We start from the raw sequence: 18,225 nt of genomic DNA, 5'->3' as shown, positions 1-18,225 counted from the left end.
GCCAAAACAACACCCCCTCTGGGAGATTTGTGCTGCGGCCCTTCAATTCAGCGGTGTCCGCAAAAAAAAAAGTGAAAGGTTGGTGCTATAGATCTAGGTGGGAGGCGCGTCTTGGCCGAAGCGTACAGCCAGGTCGTGCATGTAGTCATCCAGTGGTCCTCCGGCTCTGACTGCGCTCCTGTTGGCCTCTGCCTCCCTGCGAAGCTGGGCGATCCTGTTGGCGGTGGCCTCCAGCTGCGAGCTGACCAGCGCAGACAGCCGCCGGTGCTGCTCGAGCTGTCCCAGGTACAGCGGCGATCCGTCGTCCGCCCTGCGGGGTGTTGGGCCAGTACGTAGGCGACGTGTCAGGCGGCAGGAAATGAACGGTCGGATGCTCGCGAGAAGAGTGACATAACAGAAGTATTGTGTCCGCCATTTTGATGGTTGACAGACGATTCCTAAGGGCGGTAGTGATTACGGAAAGTGTCACGGAAAGCGTGGCTTGTCCACTTCTGGACCGTCGCGACGTACACTGAGCACCCTGCATACCACAGTCGTTAATTGACAAGGACGACGTCATCCGCCTCCTACCAAACCAAATCAGACTGAGCGATGGCCTGATACTTGACGACGAAAATTTTAGTGCGGAGTAGTGCGTCTATATACATTATTCGTTTTAAAGCCTCAATGCCTTTACCAAAACACAAAAGAAAGCTTAAAAAGAAAGTCATAGGGTCAGGGAAAGAAATAACGCATTGCTGGGATTCTTTGTTGGTTTTTGTTTTCTCTGCCTAATGGAAGCATTGCTCCTACCAGAAATACCTTTATCGTGAGAGAGAAGACGATAATGCTGTATTCATTTCTTGGTACTTATCGTCGTCAGCCTTATTCTCCCTTTTATATAGTATTTCATTCGAAATTTTTGCCATGTTTTCAGTGTACTACAGTTCACGTACGTACAGCCATCGTGGCCAGTCCTGTAGCGCCACTAAGGCCATAGAGGGCATAAGGTTTAAGCACTGGTTAAAGTGAGAAGGTTTTCAATTCTTTACATTTTGTGTCCTAACTTAAAAGGTGGGGTCAGCGCTGTTAGTAAAGCTTTATGAGAGACCAAGAATCACTGTCGTATATGACTTCCCTTAACAACAGCAAGCTCCTAGCGCCTGTACGGGAGCGGCAGACCACACCAAGTACAGCAAGAAGTTTTTCAAACAAACAATACAGTAATGAACGAGCTGCTTCCATATTCGGTACAAGTCGCTGCCTAAAAACAAGAATTTTGGACTGGTGATCTGTACCATCTTTCGGCTTATGCACAACGGCAACCTTGAGGCTGCAGTACGGGGTGGTAGCCTTGCCTAAATCGCTACGATGTGCATTCGCATCACGCTTAAACTTTATCCCAACGGCAAAGTTGAGGCTACAGTACATGGTGGTAGCATTGTCTAGATCGCTACGATGTGCATTCGCGTCCCGCGTAAACTTTATCCCACCCCATAGTGCAACCCGCGTTCTTTTTTTCGTGTCCGTAGCTAAAAATGCCAAGAAATTTTCGAGCGCGGGCATGGCGGCGACCGCCCAGCGTCCCCTTCGCATATTCGTTAAGCCAAGCATAGCCACTTACGAAGAGTGGCCAAGATTGGCAAAAAAAAATCGTGGAAACACTTACTGGGAACGAGAAAGGCACGTCATAGCGTACCCCCTCCCTCCCACCCTCTAAGGTAATGCCCAGTGATTATCACTCCTAAATAAATGAAAAAAGCTCACACTTACAGCAACAGCCATGGAGTAAAGATCGTTGCGGCAGCGAAGCGGAAGCAAATCGGCTGCAATCGTGGACTTGAACCTTCGTGATGGCTGTGAAGGTTCCGTACAGCTTCGCTAACAAGTCTCACGCGTTAGTGCGAGCTATCCTTCATCTTTTTATGGCGTGGCTGAAGTGACAAGATAGTGCGTTTGCCTTATATGGGGCTTTTAAGTTATAAAGCGCAGTTTCCCCTTTTTTACTTCTCACGTCTACATAATAACAGTGGCAATGCTCTTTTGCGTTTTATACAAAACTTCGGCTTGACGATGGCCGATTTTGACCAATGCGTCCTTGTACGATGCTACCATAGCCCCAGCAATAAGTGTTGTGCATACCTTGATCCTTTGTAGGAGGCGGAAAGAGGATGCTGCGTGCCGTCTGGCGTCTGTACCTCCTTGTCAGCTCTGGTAAGTACGTCGGCCATGAGCAGGCCACTGTCGCAACTCTCCTGGAGCACTGCAGGATCAACACAAGTACAAGGTCTTAGATAAAGTTCCGTTCAAATCAACTTATCATTATCGACTGACATCTGGAAGTGTTTGCCAAACGTAGGTATTAGAACTTCAAGCAGACGATTTGCAGAAAAGTAAAGAGAAGGATCGGCAGGCATGTCTTCAGTGAGATACGAATCATTCGATGCATTTGGTAGGAATATCCTTCTATCCCTTTAATTTTCGTATCAGAAAGTCGTCAGGTAAAGGAGATGCAACGTAGAATCATAGTTAAAGATGTCTCTCTCTCTCTCTCTCAACAGATACAGATGGAAGCTACTACGCAGCAGCCAAAGGCGAAAGGTCACATCACTTTGCCCATATAAACTCAAAATGATGGGCCCCATTCTGCGCCATTGCTTACGAGGTGCATCACATGACGCCCCGAGTTTTCTCTACTTGTCGAAGAACCTGTGGATACATGGCATGACTAACTTTACAACCCATGAGTTCATTGGCTCTAATTCCAAAACTAGCTTCTATTTCTTAATTTGCACGAGGGCCTGCGCACATGCACGCCCACACGATAGTTCTAAGATGATCTTGGCTAAAAGCATTTTACGCCTTCTTGTTTAAAAATCTACGAGCGCAGTAGTTTGGTTGACTTTCATTTTGCGTTGGGATACGTTGGGCGCTTTAAACAAGGATGGGGTCTGCCATTTAGGTGAACATCTTCAGTCGACTTGTTGGTAGTATTTTGATCGCAGCGTATAGTTCTAGGGACTGAGGGAAATAGACTGGACGCAAGCCGGGGCAAGGTTTCGGAAGAATGAAAGCGGCGTAATCTTTATAACCAGAACCACCAAATAAAAAGGATGCGAATACACTTAATTATTATCAGTAAATTTATCTGAAAAAACATTACACAAAGATAGGAAAATAAATAGCACGCATATGCAGTTGGACTCAGATTTCATGCTAAGTACACCAAAACATTACCCTTACGCCTCGGAGTGCAACAGTTTGCTTAATTAGCATCCTCAGGCTTTGGCTAGCGTTCCTGGGTGTAAGCTCACAGCATCTACCGTGATGTCTGTGTCATACACTTTTGTACGCAATATATCAAACTAATTACGCAAACAAGCTAGCGATATTAACTGAGCCTTAATTCTGCGTACGAAAATTTTATGAGGATGTGACGTACGGTTAGCTTCAACCCAAAAAAAAATTGTATGTCACGATGCTCATCGCCGTCCGCTTCGTCTTGACGCTCTCTTAAATTTAGCGAGGAGATGAGCGAGATGGCATGGTCCGACTCACGAGACAGGACCACACAGAGCGGGATCTCCCTCCTCATACAAGTAAGTCGTTCGTCGCGAATACATCTATCACATGTCTGAATGTTCTCATTCATTCATTGGAAAAAGTAATCAGCCACAAGAGTTTCAAGTTTCCACGCGTCTATGGTGTACCCCACAACGCTACACTTTTCCGACGGGCCTCCGCGTCTCACCGAGCATCCTCTCGCGGAGCCTGTTGGCCTCCTGCCGTTGAGCGGCCAGAGTGTCCTCAGTGTCGTCCAGGTCTTCCTTGAGCTGCTGTAGCAAGAGCTGCTGCTGCTGCACGGTCTCCTGCCAGGCCTGCAGCTCGTCCCGGAGTCGCGCCTCGCGGGCACTCTGCTCTCTCCGCTCCACGTCCATCGCACGAATCTGCGGGGCACGCCAACGTGACTTCCGGATCACTATAGATGTTTTGTAAACGTAGATGAATCAGGCGTTGCAAGAAACGGGAATAGAAGTTTTGTTTGTCAACACCTGTATATCCACGTATATCCACGTATATTTTGTTTGTCAACACCCGTATATCTTACCCGTATATCCACGTCATTCCCACTGGCTACGCGGAAGACGACTACGATGCGTTAAGGGATTGGATTGTCGGCGTGACGTACCATTCTAGCGACCCAATTTGAGCAACGGTGTTTCAAAAACGTCTCTCACATCATCATCATCATCATCATCAGCAGCAGCAGCAGCAGCCTACTACGCCAACTGCAGGGCAAAGGCCTCTCCCATGGATCTCCAATTATCCCGGGCCTGTGCTAACTGCGACCAGTTCATCCCCACAATATTCTTGACCACATCTTCCAGTATAACTTTCTGTCGCTCCCTACCACGCTTGCCTTCTCTAAGGATCCACATCACATCACCAGCAGCTATAACCATAACTTGCTCCTTAATAATGTTTGCCTTTGCCACGAAATAAACGTTTTGCGCAGAATATAATGTAGTCATTACAGGATGTTAAAATAATCTTTAACGGTAAATATCGCTCCAGCGAAAGTGAGTCAAGAAGCAGGTACAGTCGTTCGTCTCAAAGACTCCGCAGGTAAGTGCACGTCCCAAACGTGCTTTTTAATTCAGTGGTCATAGGGTGCGAGGTGCTTCAATACTGCCAAATGTTCTCAGCCCTACCGCAAAAGAAAAGCAAGAAGCGTTCATTACCTGGCTCCTCATGAGGGTTTCAGAAAGCTGCATGGCTTCAAGCTTTTCGACCAGTTCACAGGCGGCTTTCATGTCCTGTCGTCGGACTTCTTCTTGCTCATTCATGGCCTGGAAAATAAAAACGTTTTACGCATAGCATGCAGAATGTGCGGGTATGCAATAACATTTCTATAAGGTGACAACAGAAGTTGAGTGGGTCTGTTATGTGGCTCTATGTTTTTTAAGGTGCTGTGAAGAGTAGCTGTATATAATTACATGCACCCTGCAGGAAAATGCCACTTGGCAACAAGCTAGAGTTGGCTCCCATGTCCTGCTTTTACATCTCCCGAATATCACAAAGGTTCAATGTTCTCGATGAATCAAAACGAAGCAAGGGTGTCGCAATGCAGGTACCCCTACCTAGGTATGCTCTAAAGAGAACTGGTCTGTGCCCGTGGAAGTGGAGGCTACTTGGGACACCTAGCCTAATCCCTAGCGGAGAGTAGCCGGGTGCCAGCACGTTGCCTTGCCAGCACACGGGTTTTAATAGCGAGTCCGATAGGTTGTACCATACCCAGCTTTCTCGCTCAAAATTCCGACCTCTCAGCAGTGGCGGTCCCAAGAGGGGGAGGGGGGGGGCAAAGGGGACGATCGCCCCCCCTTCTTCCCCCCCCCCCCCCAAACAGTTCCTCAGCTTCTTATTTTTAGTTAGTTTTTTAAAGTATTCCACTTGCGCGAAGGTTAAATCCCACTTGTGCGAGGCCGCAAACGTGTTGCCACCGTCAGAAATGCGGGCTCGAGCCAGCCGTTGCACCGCCTAAGGGGCGCCAAAAACTAGCGTGTCGCTAAGTGATTTATGCTCAAGCGGCTTACACGGCATACGCGCACACGCCTGCATGGTTATAACCTCCTCCGCAGAACTGGCGCTAGGACAGGAGCGGTTCTTAATTCGCCCCCTTGCCCCCCCCCCCCCTCCCCCCCTAGAAACAATCTCTGGGACCGCTACTGCCTCTCAGGAATCTAGCAAAACTACTCCACAAAAGTGATATTCGGCATAAAGCAAGAAGTCCCGTGAGCTTAAAAACACTAAAAGAACTTTCCAGGATTCTGAATATTTTGTGTGTAATTCTATGTCAAATCTTACTCCCCACGCATTTCTATGGGACACTTTCCATGGCTCAGGAACCTAGTCGCGCAATGGGCGAGACTCGAAACTGCGCAGAAAGCAAGTTTTCACCCCCAAAGTTAGCTGCGCAAAATTACTTTACATTTTGCTGAAGAACTACGGAGTAATCACTGTTGATAGGACTGCCATGAGCGGGAAAGCTGCACATGCCATGCAGTTAATTTCCTCCTTAGCTTTGACGCAGTGGTACAAAAAACGTTATTCGATAACCTCAGATATGGGTGATTTACGGCTTTATAAGAGCGGGAAAGAAGTAAAAAAAAACTTACAATCTGAAGCTCCACAAGCCTGGCGATGCAGTCGTGCTCGTTGAATTCGACCTGCACTTCTTTCTCCGTCGTACTCGGTAGCGCCTGCACACCCACGTCGCGCACAGTACGCACAGTCTCGGTAGACGTTACCGGACCAAGACCACGACGAGGAACGGACATCGCGTCGAAGGCCCCGCGAGAAACAAACGTCTCTTCTACTGGCTTGCGCGTATCATCGATCGGCTCGACCTCGGCTTCGTGGTCAGTCCGTGTGTGAGCTGCGTCTTTGTCCCTCGAGTAAGGCATAAACGAGCGTGTTTTTCTCACGGTGCGCGTAGATTCGGTGCGCAGCACTGTCCTGTGGAATATCCTTGTCAACCTAGATCTTTCATTGGAATCGGCGTCCTCACGTTCCGTCCGTTCGGACTTCTCAACCGATTCGGTTACGCTGTGCGTTGTGTCTGCCTTGAGTCGCTGTGTACCGTCGTGTCCCAAGCTGTTTTGGTCGCCGTTTCTAAGGATGTTCTCGCTGTGGCCAGGCTTGGCATTCTCTGCTTTTGTTTCAATGTCACTGTCGTGTTCCAGTTTAGCGTCCGTAGGGATAGAAGAATGTCCCTTGCTCTCAGCCTCGTCTTGCTGGTCTGTCACCTCTGTAACGACAGGCCCGTGGAGCCCCTCGACCGTTTCTTGGCTTCTCAGCTCGTTAACATCTAGTCTAGCGCTATCGGCAGAAATTATTGTAGAAAACTTCTCAATTGCGTCTTTCAAATCTGTATTTGCGTCTTTCCCAGCTTTCCTGTTATTTTCGTCTAAAATGGTCTTGCCTCGTTCCGATTCTACTTCACTGTCGGTGCTGCTGGGCTTGTCGTTACTGGTGTCAATGTGCTGTGGAACAATAGCATCTTCCACATCGCTGCTCGATGACTTCTGCTCCCTTTCTTGCAGGTCATCGCCAAGCTTCGCGGTTTCATCTTCCAGCTCTTGATCGATGTTGGTGGGTTGGAAAATCTCCAGCTCATCTCCGGGTGAGCTCAAAGCATTTCCTTCGGGGAGGTTCAGCAAGCCGTCTGTTACCAGTTCACAATTCTGTGCATCAGAGATAGACGCGTTCTGACCATCAGCTGCTTGCTCGTAAATGTCACTAGAGAAGTCAGCTTCCGTAGCTACACTATTCAAGGGATCTTCGCTCCATTCAACAGTTTCCAATTTTGTCGCCTCGTGGACCAACACCGCTGTCTTTAGGCTGCCAACGGTTGCTTGCCGGCTGTCAAAGAGGGATTTGTCTTGCGAGTCAGTAAGCGATGTATCCAAGGTGCTGATGTGGTCTGGTGTTTTCACAATGCCATGGACGGAGCATTCTTCTTGTGATTTGCCGAACTGGCCCTGAGTTTCCGCTACCGTATCATTAGTTATACTCTCTTTATGATCGGTATCGATGACTGCAACAAACCGCGGTTCAAGAGAAACGCCGTTGTTTTGCACGCATTCTTCAGGTCTTCTTTTTTGAACTTCGTGTGACGCGGAATCATCGTTAGAGTTCTGTAAATCTGTGAAATATTCACAGTTTTGCGAGCTAACTTGGTCTAAAGATTGCAGTTCTTCGTCAGAAAAGTCGATGGTTGCGACTTCATCTTCTGATGCCTGGTCGTTCCGATGAAGCCGTTGATGCTCATTGGGTGGTTCACGATGTTCCGAAATAACTTCTATTTGTCCTTCAGCTCGTTCGGAAAACGTGTCGAATGCTGCAACAACTTTGTTCTGATGGCAGTCTGCGCTTGTCCTGCGCTCCTCTTTTTGAACTACGGTAACTTCGTTTTCATGATTTGCGTCATTATCAGTGTTCGCACGTTGAGAGTCGTGGGACACTTCAGACTGGGTTGTGGATTGTAGATTGTTGCTTAGAACTTGTTCTTGTCCAATTACCTTATCCTCGAATTCTTGCATAGATGCTGAGTCCTCTGGGATTTGTGACGTTTCTCTTTCTACTGCGCTGTAGTTGTCTGGTATGCATACTGGCCCTATTCTCGCCGACACATTGTCGGAATCAGTCGGCCCGCACAACACACCATCAGCCCCTTGCGTGTGGACGTCGTCTGCAGTGCGATATGAGGATTTTATTTCGGGGTAATTGCCCTCCTTCAATTCTTTATCAGCCCTCACATTTCCACCAGCCATACTTGTGGCACGTTGTAGCGGACAACTTCGACTACTGTCGGTTGACTCAGAGGGTTCTAATAGCGGATCATTTTCATTGTTGCTCTCATTTTCTTGGAAAATACCACCAGCAGTGTCAGCGGTATTATAAAGAGAGAGCTCAGGACTGGCAGTCGTGTCAACGACCTCATTATTGCTAAATTTTGTGGTAGCGTCAGTACCAGTGATGTTTTCCTCAACGCTAAATTTAGCATCTTCTAATGAGTTCTCATACACCGTACTGAGTGCACCTAAACTATCTTTATCCGAGTGAGGATACATGTTATCTGATATTGATGAATTTTCACCTGTAAGCTGGGAATGCTCTTGCGGAGTCTGCTGTGCAGCAAATTCATTCTTTATGCTGATATTCGAACTACTTGCACTTTTGTTTGCATCACTATTAAACAGAACTGTAGGATCCTGGTCCTTCAAAGCACTGCCATCGAAGTGTAAAATGGTTTCATTGTTATCGGCGGCTTTAGGCTCCAAACCTTCAGAGATATCATAATCAGTTCTTCCAGAGTACTGCCTGAGGCTTGATGCTTCATTTGCAGTTTCTACGGTGGTGTGATTCACCTCGTCCACGTCTTCTTGCGCGACCTTAGCGCTCTCTCCAACAAGCGGCACAGACACGTTTGCTGAATCATCTTTGTGGACAGCGGTTTCTATGAAATCATTGGTACCAAGTTCTTGAGATGCTTCCGTGACGCCCATTGGTGATGTCTTTTTACCTTCCGTTGAAGCATTTTCTTCCTCTGAAGTCGTCGTAACTGCGGATGTCTCTCCGACGCCAAGACAAGGCACTTCTGCTGAGTAATCTTCATAGAGTTCATTGCCTATGAACTCTTTCGTGACAGGTTCTTCAGATGTGTCTGCGGCTACCATTGATGATTTTTCACCTTTCATGGGAGCATCTTTCTCCGAAGTCGTTGTAACTGCCGATTCCTCTCCTAAGACAGGCATAGACACTTTTGCCGAATCATCTTCGTCAACAGCATTGTCTATAGAAGCTTTGGTACCAGGTTCTTCAGATGTGTCTGCGGCCGCCATTGATGACTTTTCACCTTCCGTAGGAGCATCTTTCTCCGAAGTCGTTGTAACTGCCGATTCCTCTCCCAAGACAGGCGCAGACACTTTTGCTGAATCATCTTCGTGAACAGCATTGTCTATGGAATCTTTGGTGCCAGGTTCTTCAGATGTGTCTGCGGCCGCCATTGATGATTTTTCACCTTCCGTGGCAGCATCTTTCTCCGAAGTCGTGACTGCGGATTCTTCTCCCAAGACAGGCACAGACACTTTTGCCCAATCATCTTCGTCAACAGCATTGTCTATGGAATCTTTGGTGCCAGGTTCTTCAGATGTGTCTGCGGCCGCCATTGATGATTTTTCACCTTCCGTGGGAGCATCTTTCTCCGAAGTCGTTGTAACTGCCTCTTGCTCTCCCAAGACAGGCGCAAGCACTTTTGCTGAATCCTCTTCGTGAACAGCATTGTATATGGAATCTTTGGTGCCAGGTTCTTCATTGGTGCCAGGTTCTTCAGGGTCCGCCTCTTCCAACACAGGCACAGGCGCTTTTGCTGAATCATCTTCGTGAACAGCATTGTCTATGGGATCTTTAATGCCCAGTTTATCAGATTCATCTGCGGCTGTCATTGATAGTTTTTCACCTTCCGTCGAAGCATCTGTTTTCTCTGAAGTCGTTGTAACTGCCGAATCCACCCCGACGACAGGCACAGGCACTTCTACTGAATCATCTTCATGAACATCAATGTCGATGATAACTTTGGTGCCAAGTTCTTCAGATATGTCAGCGGCTCCCAGGGATGATTTCCCATCTTCCCTCAAAGCATCTCTCTCTGAAGTAGTCGTAACTGCTGATTCCTCAATGACAGGCACAGGCATTTCTGAATTATTTTCAGTGACTTCATTGTCCATGAAATCTTTCATGCCGAGTTCTTCAGATACATCTGCGACTCCCATAGAAGATTTCTCACCTTCCGTCGAAGTATATTCTGTATCCAAAGTCATCGTAACTACGGATTCTTCTCCGACAGCAGGCACATGCACTTCTGCTGAAGCATCGTCATGGAATCTATTTTCTAAGGCAGCTTTGGTTCCAAGTTCTTCCGAGGCATCTGTGCCTCCAATGGACGGTTTTTTATATTCCGTCGAAGCACTTTCTTTCTCCGAAGTTGTCTTTAGTGCGAATTCTGTCGTATCGTCGGCAGAAGACGTAGGTACCTTGCCCATGTGGTCCCTTGCGTCGACAGTGCGTTCTGGTACTGGCGCGTCCCAGGCTGAATTATTGTGCTCCTCCTGACTAGCAGCAAAATATTCACACGACGTTTCGTTGTTCGGCAGAATATCTGAAGTAGTCGGCATTTCGGTTTCCTCATTGGTCAAAGCATCACTCTTGTTACTTTTTTCGATCCCGACAACTAGATATGATAACCTTGCGCCTTCATTGTGACGGTCTCCATTTTTCACGTCAAGCCGTTCTTTAGGCGACAGTTCTGGATGCAAAACTTGTGTCACATCTTCTAGATTCGGATGGTCGTCACCTCCAGTAGGCATTTCACGATTACTTGTTACTGTGCCGGTGCTATTAGCAGACTCGTTCTCATTCGCAGAGACTTCCTCTGTTAGTACTTCGGAAGCCGTCACTTTGCCACTCACGTCGTCTTCAGGTTGCCCGTTCTTAGACTCGTTCTCATTCGCCGTGACCTCCTCTGTTAGGACTTCGGAAGCACTTACTTTTCCTGGGATGTCGCCTTCAGGCTGCACGTTCTCAGACTCATTCTCATTCGCCATGACCTCCGCTGTTAGCACTTCAGAAACGCCTACTTTTACACTGGCGTCGTCTTCAGGCTGCAAGTTCTCAGACTCATTCTCATTCTCCGTGACTTCCGCTGTAAGGACTTCGGAAGCGCTTATGTTTTTATTGACGTCCTCTGCAAGTTGCAAGTTCTTGTTCTCGTTCTTGTTCGCCGTCACCTCCTCTGTTGGGACTTCAGAAGCCATTGTATTGCAGCTGACGGAGTCTTGAGGTCGCACTTCGTTAGACCCGTTCTTATTCGCCGTTACCTGCTCTGTTAGGACTTCAAAAGACTTTAGTTTGCCACCGGCGTCGTGTCGAGATTCCACTTCAGGCTCATTTTTGGACTGTGTTCTTACTCGTATCACTGCCTCAGACACACCAAAGAGGGGCTGATCGAAGTCATCAACGCTTGTCTCCTGGATCTTATCAACACTTCTTAGCAGGTCAACATCCGCTCCGTCGCTTTTTTCAGGTTCCGTCAGTGACGCTTCTCTCTTCGAAACGGTTAGCTCTTTGCTGATTTCTTCAAAGTTTTTGTCCGCACTAGTTTTCAATTTGGTTTCGAACCCTCCCTCTTCGACATCGTTGCCTTGACAGTTTTCTGGCGGTATGGCGTTCTCAAAAGCAGATTGCCTTGAGGCAATTGGCCTGAGGTTGCCGTCAAGAACGTCTTCGATTAGAGTTTGTCGTTCTGTGAAAGCAACAGTGTGGTTTTCGTTGCCCTCACTCCACGAGCTTTCACTAAATGTTACCTGTTTTAGGTCGTCATGGTTCATCTTTGCATTTTCTGCTCCACTAAATTTGTGCTCATTCTCTTCAAGTTGCGCTACGCATTTACTTAGCACTGTCGAGACGACTTCCTCTGCGTAGGCTCGTAGCCTTAATCTCTCTTCCCCATCTTCCCCCTCTAGATAAGCTTCCTGGAAAACGATGACAGGAACCTTCACATCAGCTTCGACCATCGCATCTTCAATGACATCAATGGCGTCGTGACTTGTTTCGTTCTCGGCTTTGGGGGTGCCGTTTTCAAGAAATCTTGATTCCACGGGCATGAACTTCACTGACTCTTCAGTTTTGCAAGTCTTGTTAGTTAATTCTTGATTTTCTAAGCCTTTTTCCGCTTTACAGGTTGAATTTGTTTCCTCGGTCAAACGCCCCAGCTGGCAGTCTGCCTCCCCATGGCTCCAATTAGCCCGTTCCATGCCTCGATTTACTGCGCCCTCCTGATCAGCAGACGTGGGTTCTTCGTCAACGTTTGTAAGTTCTGTGACTTCTAAGCTTTCGCCGGTTTCATAAGACCTCGGATGAATGGCGTGTGTCATTTCGTTCTCGGAACATTGCAGATTTTTGTTTTCAATGTAGTCGAAATTTCTCCCTTGTGTTGTCTCTTCATTTTCTTTCCCGTCATTGCTTCGCACACTTACTTGGCTGGTTTCTTGTATCTCGTCAACATTGAGACTTTGCAGAAGCATATTGTCCTTGTGGCTCATTGTGTCTACTGTCGTACTTTCGGCTTTTTTTGTAGCGGGAAGACACACGCCTGTGGTGGACAAATCCTGTCCGACAGGGCCTTCGGGACGTGCATCAAAGTTGCCAGAAATTTCGCCTATTCTTTTCTCAGACGTTTCCGGTTCCGGGACATGATTTGTGGACGACATAGGTGCTCCACCATGTTCCGTTGTTTGATCGCAAGGCAGCGATTCGCATCCCTGGTCGTAATCCTCTGGCAGAGACGTCTCAAGACTTGTCACATCATCAATCCCAGTGAGCTCCATTACATCCTTCAACATGTTCGCTTCGATTGATAACGAAGTCGAGTCCCCGAGATGACATATATTGGTCGCAGAAGTCTCCTGTGCTTTTTCTTCAATGTCTGTTGCTTGTTGGACTAGATCATTCAGGTTGGCTGACACCATATTATCGGCACCTTGCATTGCCCTGTTTTCTGGTTCCTGGAATGCACTAAGCTCCTTCTCCGGCAGCTGAAGTGAGTTCTCGTTGTCTTCCAAGACAATGGTTTTTTCCACGGTGTTATCGGCCGGTATCATTGCGTCTGTTCTCTCATTAAGTGGCAGCACATCATGGGTTTGATACTCGTCGTTTTCTCCGACCATTTCGCCACTTACCGCTAGGCGACTCTCAGCATTTTCATGCAATGGGGTATTCATTTCTTCATTGACGACTTTCAAACTACCGAGTGTTTCTTCCTGAAGAACACTCTTGCTGAAGGGCGACTCTTTTGAGATGTCCGACAAGCTTTTCCGTTTTGCAGGTATTGGTGGCTTCACATCTGTAGGGCAGGAAAGTATATTTTCAGTTTTTTCCTGGCTGTCTACCATAAAGTTGACTTTAGCAAACTGAATACTTTCCTCTCGTAGTATTTCGCCCTTGGCAGAACCGAAACATGGAACATCAGGAGTGCTTATTAATAAAACTTGCCGGTGTGTCTCATTAACATCACGTTCTTTTTCATGTTCTTCGCTATGTGGAACTTGTTCATTTGTAGAGAAATCTGTTCTCGACAATAAATTTTCTGCAACGCCTTGCCTACTTTCAAGTGTTTCCTGTACGGCTTCGTGCACATTTGAAGTACGTATGACTGGTTCCTGCATTGGCTCTTCCACACCAATAACTGGACTTGCTCCGACTAAATTAGACGTGTCATGCTCTTCTATTTCACCTGAAGCACTTTCAAGAATTCTTGGAATAGTTTGTTGTGGTAGTTCTTCAAGTTCGTCCCGAACTTCATTTTCTTTCACAGTTTTAGACTGGTCATCCAAAAAGACGTCCCTTTTTGACACTGATGTCTGCACAATCGTTGACACATTTTCGAGCTGTTTAATTGTTTCACTGACCTGCACGTACTCCACGGCTGCATTTTGCCGGGATTCCTCACTCTGCCTGGGGGGTTGTGCTTTATCTGGCTCTGACACTTCGTTACTTCTATTGCATACGCGTTCTGGTCTCTCTGTGTCACTTTTCTGACGTTCTTCATCGAAACCTACTTTATTTGCTGATAGTTCTTCCTTTTCGTTAGCCCCCTCAGCAGTTACATCAGACGAAACGTCATTTCTTGACATCAAATCCATTCCAATGGCTGAAACATTTCGATCTGCTTCTTGCGTCGTTTCATTGTCACTTTCTCGGCCTGTAGCTATCTCAGACGTCGATTCTCCGCTTCCAGTCAACAACTCGGTATTATCAAGTTGAGACGAGTATAGGGCGAAATGGGTCTGCGCACTTTCTTCATTTTCATTCTGAAAATCTGGTACTGGTCTCATTGCATCTCCTGCTTCATTTTGTGTTCCAAGCGATACGACGGCGTCCGCTGTTTCAGGGACGTCTCTTTCAGTGATCACAAGACTGGTAAAAGCTTCTTTCTCTTCTTTTTGCCCTTTCTCCGTTCTGTGATCTTCATCGCCGTGGGACGGGTGTTCCTTTGAAACTTCGTTCTTTTTCCATAATTCACCGTCTAGCTCTTCGATCGTGCCTACTTTAAAGGTTTCATCTTCATCGCGTCTTTCTAAGCTATTCGGCACATGCGCGATTTCTTTTTCAAAATGGGGTAGGTCGTCTGTAATTTGCAGCGAATGACTAGCAGCTGCATTTTCGGATGTTCTTAGTAGATCTTCTTTGATACATTCATTACACTCACTAAACTCTACACCTTCGCTTCGCGCCTCGGCTTCTTTTTTGACTATTAGTTCGGAGTGAAGTTCTAAGTTGCCAACAGGTATTCCGGCGCTATTTTCGTGGTTAGCTGAGTGAGTCTTGGCGTTGATATGCTCCAAGTCAATGCATTTGTTTTCGGCGTCTGCCAAGCTTAAGCTTTCGCGCCTTTTGTCCTTACGGTCGAATTCCGCCACTTCTTTTTTGCTCAACGCTTCGACTTCGGTTCCCAAGGAAGATTCCTGCAGCCAAGTTTTGGTCACAATAATATTCGGCCCTTCATACTGGCGAACATCTTGCTTTTCAGTTTCTTCTTTGCGTGAAGATTGCATTTGTTCTTCGGTACTGCACATCCGGGACTCTCCGTCCAAGCGTGTTGTAACGTCTGAGCCAGAGTGCGTGATAGTTTCTCCTCGGATATGTTCGTACTTTTCTTTGCTACCTGCAGTAACGCCGGCCTTGCTTAATTCGCCGCTAACATTGTATTGCGAAGAAGGCACTACTCCGTGAGTCGTGTCGACGTCCGAACGTGGCATGCGTGATTCGTCACTTTTTTCCGTCTGCTCTTTGCCCACAATGCTGACGGTGTTCCACCTTTCGGAATCACTCGCACTCTCATCGATTTCATCTTCCGGCTCCTCGGCGATGTACCCCAGATCATCTAGCGACGGTCCCCCTACCACAGTTTCTTTAAGTTCTGAGGTCATAACCTCCACCTCCGAGTCCACGTTATCTGCTCTGACGTAGGTTGACTTCTGTTCGTCCATGTCGTCGTCCTCGGACGCAGCGGCCACGTCGTGAAAGCCCGCGCTCTCCAGCTGAGAACTGTGTCCGTCCTGGTCATTAAGGAGTGAGTCTACCACTGCACTTGAATCATCAGGTTCGTTCGCAAGCGAATTGGCTAAAACTGTTTCTATACTGCTGTTCGCCAAAGCAAACTCTTCAGTGCGTGTTTGGCACTCTTCTTTTTCTTCTTTCTCTCTTTCTATCCCCGCTTGATCGATCGTCAGCTTTGGCTCAAGGTTAACTTTCTGTGCCAGCACTTCCGGAGTAGAGTCATCTTGCCGTGACAGAAGCTGCGTGTGGTGCTCCCGGTATAGCTGCTCTTTGGTCGAAGATAGCACCCTGCCGAACTCTCCGTCTATCTGATCCCCGCCGTTGCCATCATGAGCAGTCGAACAAGAAGGAGCACACTGGAACGACACTTTTGTCTGTTGGCCCTCGGCCATCGGAGTACTCTTCCTCTTGTGGACGTGCTCCACCGAGAGGGTCTTCTCCAGCCGTCCGTTTTGGGCACACTCGGTGTAGCGGTACTCGCGAAAGGTCCTCCAGTCGCTCAGGCCGCGACTGGCAGAGTCGTCATCGGGGACTTCGGCTCGTGGAAACCAGATGCGGTAGTCTTTCTCCGAGACGTTGTCCAAGAATCCGTCCGAGCATCCGCCCTCGGCACACGACGCACTTTTGAAGTGACAGTCGGCAGGATTGTTTCCGCACCTGCGGTCAGCATCTGGAGCAAAAATAGAGGAGAAATGAGAAAACTTTAATTGTTTATGTGCGAGAATAGTGAGCTTAAGAAATAAATCAAATACCAATATGTGAAAGAACAAAGTGGCCTTGCTTGCCGAGTTCGAAATCAAATATCTTTCTGCTCCTTAAAGAGTGAAGAAAGTTTAAAAAAGGATGAGAGAGTGAATAGTCTGTTAAGGCTTCGGATGTCTTGGTACCTTTATAGGTAATTGTGTAGCGTGGTTACATTTCTGTTCCCGTCTTCATTTTTCGACACTGGTTGTCTGCTGTCAAAGTTTTGTGTATTCTATATTTTTCCTGCTGTACTGGCTTGATAGCCTGGTATTACATCGTCGTTGGCTTGTGATGCCATTCACTAAACAGCCCTACGCGCCTGCGAAGCAGGGTAGTACGAAGACACTGTCGCTGATTCACAGTTTACTTTGAGCAACGACCTCCGAAAAATACCAGTTAACACTTGCCATTGATCAGCCGGTCATATGTATAATAACGGCAGTCACTACGGTGAGAACAAGAGCACTAGAGTCGCTGCACCCACACTTTCTAAATGACGTGGTTATTATATATATTTGTTTACATCAAATAACAGCAGTTGCAACGCTGACGAAGCAGTGTTACCAAAATAACGCAAGTGACTTGCAACATCCGCACACGGAGTTCTAGAAACTGACGTTGTGGGCCTGGATAGCGAATTGTTATATTTAACCGTAACTTGAATGCCTGCTCTCGTAAAACAGTATCGCCGCTTTTTTGACCAGCCGCGGTGGCGCATTAGCTAAGGCGTTGTGCTGCTGAGCCCAAGGACGCGGGTTCAATCCCGGCTACGGGGCTGCTTTTCTCATGGAGGCAAAAACAGAAAATGTCGGCGAAAGTTAAAAATCCTCAGGTTGTCAAACTTAATCGGAGCCCCCGGTACGATGTGACTCATAGCCCTGCAGCTTCGTCGCGTCAAATTCCCAACATTTGAAAGTTTGAATATTTCCACTTTCTTGTTTTGTTTTGTTTCTCCGGGGGTGGCGGTGTGGTTATATTCATCACTTTCCTTCATAGCCTTTTTCGCTTCAGTAGAAGGAATATTTTTATACTCCATCCGTGTTTAATGCACATTACGGATGGAACGCCCTTCAAAACAAAAGAAAAAATGCTGCAGGGAGTAAAAGTATTTTCTGTGGTTTTACGCGGCCGTGACAAAACGTAATCAGATGTTCATCTAACAAAAACAGGTGATAAAGTTTGCCTGCATACTACTTCGAGCTTATAATATTTTCTAAGTGGTAGCGTAACTGATCACCCCGGCTAAACTTTCGTGCCCCGGGATCATTTGATACATGTGCGAAGTTTATGCTTGAAATCGTTCACGAAACGTACGTCCCTTCGACTTGGCTACTCTGGCTGAACACAATGGTGAAGGCAGTGCATCACTGGCTCATTGGAATTGTCAGTGCAGCTCAGGGCACCTGCACCTCGCTCTTCAATTTACCCTTGGTGGTGCAGGCGAGTGAAAACCATGTTCAGGGCTTCACGTGCACACGTGCCGGTGCAGGCCCGCCCCGTGCGGAAGCAGCAGAAAAGTGCAGGAGCGGTTCCGCACATTAATGCACTTGCACTGAACTGTCACGAACTTATGTGTGACTATCGCTGTACTAAAAGGTTTTGTCTTAATTTCATTTGCGTTTTATCGAAGGGATTAAACCCGCCAACTCACTCTGTTGCACACAAGTGAAGGACTGCCTCGGACCAGTTGTTACATGTGAAAGCTTGTTTCCAATACTTTCCGCTGCGTAAGAGGTACAAACTAGTGTCACTAGATAAAACCAAGGACTGATGATGATGATTGTATGATTTAACGCGCTTACGCAACGTAGGCGAGGAGGCGCG

At 47.3% G+C, this 18,225-nt stretch overlaps 1 long non-coding RNA gene across 1 annotated transcript in view; it reads right to left on the bottom strand.

Annotated features, from left to right (window-relative positions):
- Nucleotides 1-11,730: 11,730 nt before the first annotated feature.
- LOC144146092 (uncharacterized) overlaps nt 11,731-18,225 on the bottom strand; it is a 37,790-nt gene continuing 31,295 nt past the window's right edge. The window contains exon 3 of the long non-coding RNA XR_013317660.1: nt 11,731-16,327. This is a non-coding gene — a long non-coding RNA (uncharacterized LOC144146092). The remainder of the gene's footprint in view (nt 16,328-18,225) is intronic.

This window comes from Haemaphysalis longicornis, unplaced genomic scaffold (genome assembly GCF_048455015.1).
Source record: "Haemaphysalis longicornis isolate Haplotype H1 unplaced genomic scaffold, Haemaphysalis longicornis Haplotype H1 scaffold_7, whole genome shotgun sequence".
NCBI classification, from domain to species: Eukaryota; Metazoa; Arthropoda; class Arachnida; order Ixodida; family Ixodidae; genus Haemaphysalis; species Haemaphysalis longicornis.
Note: the sequence above shows the minus strand (reverse complement) of the source record. Positions and strands in the feature narration are given on the sequence as shown.